Raw genomic sequence first — 6,376 nt, 5'->3', positions numbered from 1 at the left:
ATCATTAGATTTCTTATAGAAAGCTTGATTTGCATTGAAAACAATTAATTTGAAACATTCAAGCTTGAGAGGAGTTGAGAAGTGAAATCTTTTGAGAATATTAATGAAAATCGAACCCGAAAAAACTTCCCTCGCCCAAAAAGCACGGGCGATTCCTCCAGGATATTTTTATTCTAACGTACTCAAGAGCCTTAACTAACCAAATTGATTCGACCAAACCCGTAAGTCACATGATCAAATCAAGGAAAAGACTTGCACTTGGATCATAGAGACCAACGCTTTCATCGAGAGGCATAGCCGTTGATTCTTTTCCATAGATCAAGGACTATCCGGGATTGAGTCTCATTTTAGGGATCCATCAATCCAGCCTAAGTCCCATGGGTTAGCCAACCGCCCAACCACTGTACTGATAGGATCCATTTAGGAATTTGGTTTTGTTTTGCCCTGGGTGTACCAGGAAAAAGAGTTCCTAGGCCCCTAGCTGGCGCTTCATGCAAACTTCAAGATAGTCACACCACTTACACACCCAATATAAAATTGCATGTTTCACAGATTCAGCTGTCTTTAAAACAATCTTTTAATGAAACCATAGTATCATTGATCATAATCCTCCAAAATATCCAGGTTGAATTCTAATTTGCAATCATTCTTTCATTGGTGTACCTATGGCATCATTGGCAACTGAAACGCTCACCACCTGTTCACTCAGGGGCCTTTTCAATAGTTCCTAGATCATAGTACCCGAAAATATATTCACTTATAAAAATCCAAATGGACTCTCCGTTGAAGATCAGCAAGATCAACCAACAGATCCATATAAAAGAGCCATGGACTCATCCGCCCATTGAGGACTAGCAAGGACAATCAACCAGATCCATGCCCGAGTTTAGAAAATAACTCTAACTTCTTATTCCATTTTCTTCCTCGATGCACGTGTGGGTATCTTCGGACCCAGAGCCCGAGCATCATATGGTCAGCACCCTCTAGGCTCCTTCGTCATCTAGCACTTCACTCATAGGCCACTTCCTTGGTCCCTCATCCACCGTAGTGGAATTTCACCATTTAAATCGAACCGAGGCTGGTCAAGACCTCAACCGACCTTGCTACGCGAGACGTCCTCCGTTGACTCTCCGTAGCTATTGCAACTTTATCACTTAGGTCTCCACGACCTCATTCACAAGATGGTCAAAATGCTTTCCCAACATTCTTGACATAAAACAGTCATAAAAAAACAGGTCATAAATATAGTTTCTAACGAACTCTCATCTTTCCTCATTGTTCCACATCATTTCTCGTTATTCCACATTCTTCTACATCAATTCACATTGCTTAATCCACATCCAATCATATGTATTCTCATCGTCCTTCATCCATTCTCATCTAGTCACATCATATTACATCTCATTACATCTATCCTCATCACATCTCATCCATTCACATCTACCCATATCCATATCACATCACATCACATCCATTCAGATTGCATCTCATCCATTCACATCTATCCCGATTCATATCACATCCATTCACATCACATCTCATCCATTCACATCTGTAATTCATTGTGTAGGAAATAATTCACAAAGAGGAGTTGCACAGTAGAATGGAACTTTAAACAACATACGGCTCAAGGTCTACACAAGAAAGTACTTGAAGGTGTGAGAATATAGTGACAGTGTAGTTCATGTTACAACATATCTATAGAGGGTTAAACCTGCATAAAGTTAGTTGACATGGATACATTATCCTGGGTGTTATCACCAAACATACCATGCACTTCACCACCAAGCCCTCATGACATGGATACATTTGTGACAGTGTAGTTCATGTCCCTGCCATTGCATGTGTATGAAACACATCTAATGTGTCATCAATACCCAACAACAGATTTGATCTCATGTGCCCTTCCCTCAAGGTGAACCATGTAGTGCTTCCAAACAACACTCCCATTACAATGGCTGCCCAACCTTCCAACGCCAAAATGGAACACATGCAAATGTAAGAGAAACAAATTGAAAGGTGATAGAATCTTATAAACATAATCTTAATGATAAAAATTAAGATAAACAAATGCATAGGATGCATGAGCCACAGCAGCCCAGCGCCCGTCAGCTGCGTGAGCAACACATTGTGGGGCGCGGACCTCTCCCGGTCACTCTGCAACCTTGGCCCGACCTGCACTTCCATAAATAACAATCACGTGAGTTCTCATTAGCTGACACTGTGTGTGTGTGTGTGTGAGAGAGAGAGAGAGAGAGAGAGAGAGAGAGAGAGAGAGAGAGAGAGAGAGAGAGAGAGAGAGAGAGAGAGATTTAAGCTAGACAAATTATGTTTAATCTCAAGTTTTGAGAGACAATAACGATCGACCATGTGAGTTCTCATTGGCTCAGGCTGTGTACTATGTGCGCATGAGAGAGGGGGATATATTAACATCGGTAGAATGCAACACGAGGACATATACGACCAATGGTAGGACTTGAACTCGGGTTGATCATGGCCTTTATAAGGGCCCTTGTATTAGCCAATCTGCCCCACTTGTGGGTGTAGTAAGAGGGTCCTCTTTTATTACAACGTACACACTATATGGGAGAGAGAGATATTGAGATTTAAGCTAGACTAATTACGGTTAATCTCAAGTTTTTTTAGAGATAACTCACCCAATAAGCTGCAGTTAAGCCAGAAACTCCAAAGGACAAGTGAATGACAAAACCACCTGCAAAATCAATGATACCCCAGTGGAACAAAAAGCCACCGCCCCAGAGGCTGAAAGTGCCGATGGTGTAGGAGAAGGTGAGCGAGAGGGGTACAAAAAGCATCCAAGCCAGGAAGTTCATTCTACCAAGGAGAGAGCCAGCAAAAGAAGGATAAGGGTGATGGCGGCGAATGCGAATTGGTAATACATGAGTGTGGCCATGGGGTAGAAGGGGGTGGCCTCTGGAGTCTCAATAGTATTGGCTTTTGCACCATGTTTGTAATAATGGGCTATTGCAGGCAGGTCAGCCTGGCCTAGCAAGTAGTGCTGCCCAAGGGCTACCACAAAAGGGTAGCAGTTTTTCTCCAAAGGACATCTGGTATGCCCATGCTACCCAACATATGAGTACTGCTGCAAATGCATAGAATGCCATGAGGGCCGAGCTTATCGCCCACTTCTTCTTCACCATGCTCCCATAGAGTATCGTCAGCCCTGGCACGCTTTGCATGCCCACCAATGTTACAGCAGTGAGTTGCCATCATGCATTATCCCCTTTGTTTAGCCAGTCTGGTACACTAAGCCCCGTGCTGTTATAAGCACCTGAAACTATGGACTGTGCCATGGTAGCAACTTTTTTTTCCGAGACTAGCCTTGGCCCAAGATCCTCCTGTAATTATCGTTTTTCGTCGCACGTTGATAATTACACGGCACTTTAAGCACCCACCCAGAGGTCCGCTAATAAGAAGCACCTTGTGGAGTTTTGAACCCAAGACCTCCTAGTCCTACTACACAAACACCTTTTCCACTTGTGCCATCACTTCATAGGCGCCATGGTAGCAACTTAAGCTTCTTGTTCCCAAATCACTTGTTTTTTACATGGTGCTAAACAAGCATATCATATGAAAGCTTGCCTCACCAACTTCAAAGCAACAATATCAACAGTCAAATATGTTTTAAAGCATTTCCTCACTAGCTATAATCATGACTATATATTAACACAAACAAACTTAAGCTTGCATTTCGCAATAGGTACTGCTAAGCAAGCAGATCAATGACATATCAAAGTTTGCTTCACAACCTTCAAACCAATCATATCAACAAATCAACCATATCACAATGTTCGAATCAACCCTTGTGGCATGTATTTCAGTACCTTTTTTTAAAAAAAATGTTAGCATTTCTTCACTAGCTTTAATCATGCCAATCTATATGAAGATATAAACACCAACCCACATATACTATTAATACCACTGGGATACCGGTGCCTCATATCTCACTAGTAATAATTATCAATCACTCCAATATTTCACTTGTTGAATCTGCTCATGCATGGAGTCAAGATGCAACCTTAATGGCTCATAACCACAATTAAACCTGTTAGCAAATATCACCATTATATGCCATAATTAAGAATTTATGACCTATTAGCATAGCTCATCATTTTTCAGTATAAGCTATGTCATGGTAACTGCAATTAAATGTTGCATACCCTGGTTCCCTTGTTTGATATAAGGACAAGCAAGGAGCTAAGGCCCCAAAGCAGATGGAAGTCGAAATCTTAAATTATGCTTCACAACCTTCATATAATTAATTAGCAAGTAAATTTGTTTAGCATAAGTATTCTTAGATTTATTCTAAGAAGTGAATTACCTCCTCTACATACTTGCCATTTCGCAAGAATCACCATACTTTGGACATTTCTTGCAAGTTCCCATTACTAAACTATGAGTCTTAATCAAAACTAAATGTAGAAATGTCCATAATTCTAATACAGATCTTCATTAATTATACATGGATGAACATAACGATTGCTACTACAATCCAGGATTGCTAACTTGTTATACCATGACCTTGATTTGGATATTAATTACTTTGACACATAGAGATTTAAATTTAATCGCTATTGTCACTCCATAATCTTTGCTAAGTGGGTGATTAATTACTTTGACATACAGATTTCAATTGCTACTTCCACATCATAATCTTTGCTAAGTGGGTGATTAGTGATGCTAAGCTGCATTCCTTAATGCCCTTATGCAGCATAGTTTAATTTATAACACAATAAACAGCAATTTGAGTTGGTAACACACCTTGGAATACATGATCAACAACCATGATCTTCTGTGGAGATCTAGAACTCCTTGTAATAATTAATGTGCCTGTCTAGAAAGCACACAAATTTTATAAACGCTCGAGGACAAGGCCACCAAGCTGTTAAATCAAAGCAAGAATCCTCTCCCATTCCACAGTAATGGGAGCTAAAAAAATAGTGAAAGTAGTGGGTATTTAATTAGACTGATCTCTCTCCATCCACAACTAACTACAGCCCACCACCAGCTACTACTGCTACGATGGGGCTAATTAATCCTAAAGTTAAGGGGTGATTAGATAATGCTAATCATGATAATAAAAGAGAGATTAGGTAAGGTTTTACCTTTTCAACGAATTAAAATATTAAAGAAAAGTCATTTTAAAACTGTACTTGTGGTACTATTCTTAAATACGGCCGCCGTGCCTCGTCTCTAAATCCACCTCAAGTGGGATCGACGAGCGACTGAGATAAGCACGCAGATCTCGGCCGTTGGATCAAAAGCGTACAAAAAGTAAACTAGGGATAAAAAGTAAACTAGAGATCAAAAACAAACTAGGGATGAGGGTGGCGGCTGGGAAAAGGACGCAGTTTATAGATTCGGGAGGTCGTGGTAATCATTTGCATTGGGGGTTTAGAGATTTTTGAATCTTAATCATTTTTCAACATTTTCTTCTTAAGAAATCTATTGGTTGCATGTAGTGGTCAATTAATAAGGTTTGAGCGTCTTCCCAAGGTAAACTAGGAAAAAAAGTAAACTAGGACAGGTAAGAAATATGCAAGATTTTTATTGTCATTCAAAAATGCCCGCTTCCACCACCTCTTTTACTCAAAGAAGCTTGCTATTGACTAAACATTGAAGGTAATTTGCTCTCTCTCTCCCTTGTCTCTAAATCACACAGTCTATTTGATATGTGGTAGGAAAATCAAAAAACAAGGTCTGCGCAGTAAACTAAAAAAACAGGGAAAGTAGGACTGTGTAGTAAACTAGGACTGTGAGCAAACTACAACGGTCAAAGGGATAGATGAATAGCATTATATTAAGAAAAAAAATTTCCTTTTTAAAACATGATAACTTTCTAAATATGTCCATGTGTGTGTAGGATGAGCTTGTGGATTGAAGATCCTGGGATTGAAGATGACCCAAGTGAGCAAACTACGATCGAAGAATACTTGGTGCCTGATACAAGTAGCCAAGAATCTAGTGAGAGTCAAGAAGAGGATGGTTTCTTTGCACAAAGAGTTGAAAGCAAAGAAATTGAAGAAAGTGCCAAAGAGTCACTTAATCCACTGCTTTATCTATCGCCTATATATTTCTCCTTTGATAGGAGAAGTTATGATGTGATGGTCAGTCAAGGGGATTTGTCGATGACCATTGAGAGTCTTAAGACTTTCAATTCTAGAGGAGTCCTTGATCTGAAGAAATGGAGGCGAATGAAGGAAAACCTTTGCTTGGATCAAAATCAAGATGGCTCCCTTGTGCTTTGCTTAAAGTCATTTCCAAATTTAAGGATATCATGCATAGAGGAATGGAAAAATATTGTCATAACATGTCATAATATATTGGAGTGTGGAGATCATAGAGGGATAAAGGA

The 6,376-nt window shown here is 39.9% G+C and overlaps 1 pseudogene; it reads right to left on the bottom strand.

The window, feature by feature from the left end:
• Nucleotides 1-1,824: 1,824 nt before the first annotated feature.
• LOC147611112 (ammonium transporter 3 member 1 pseudogene) lies at nt 1,825-3,314 on the bottom strand (annotated as a pseudogene).
• Nucleotides 3,315-6,376: the final 3,062 nt, after the last annotated feature.

Source organism: Cibotium barometz, chromosome 48 (assembly GCF_041138505.1).
Source record: "Cibotium barometz isolate CiBa-2024 chromosome 48, ASM4113850v1, whole genome shotgun sequence".
Taxonomy (NCBI): Eukaryota; Viridiplantae; Streptophyta; class Polypodiopsida; order Cyatheales; family Cibotiaceae; genus Cibotium; species Cibotium barometz.
Note: the sequence above shows the minus strand (reverse complement) of the source record. Positions and strands in the feature narration are given on the sequence as shown.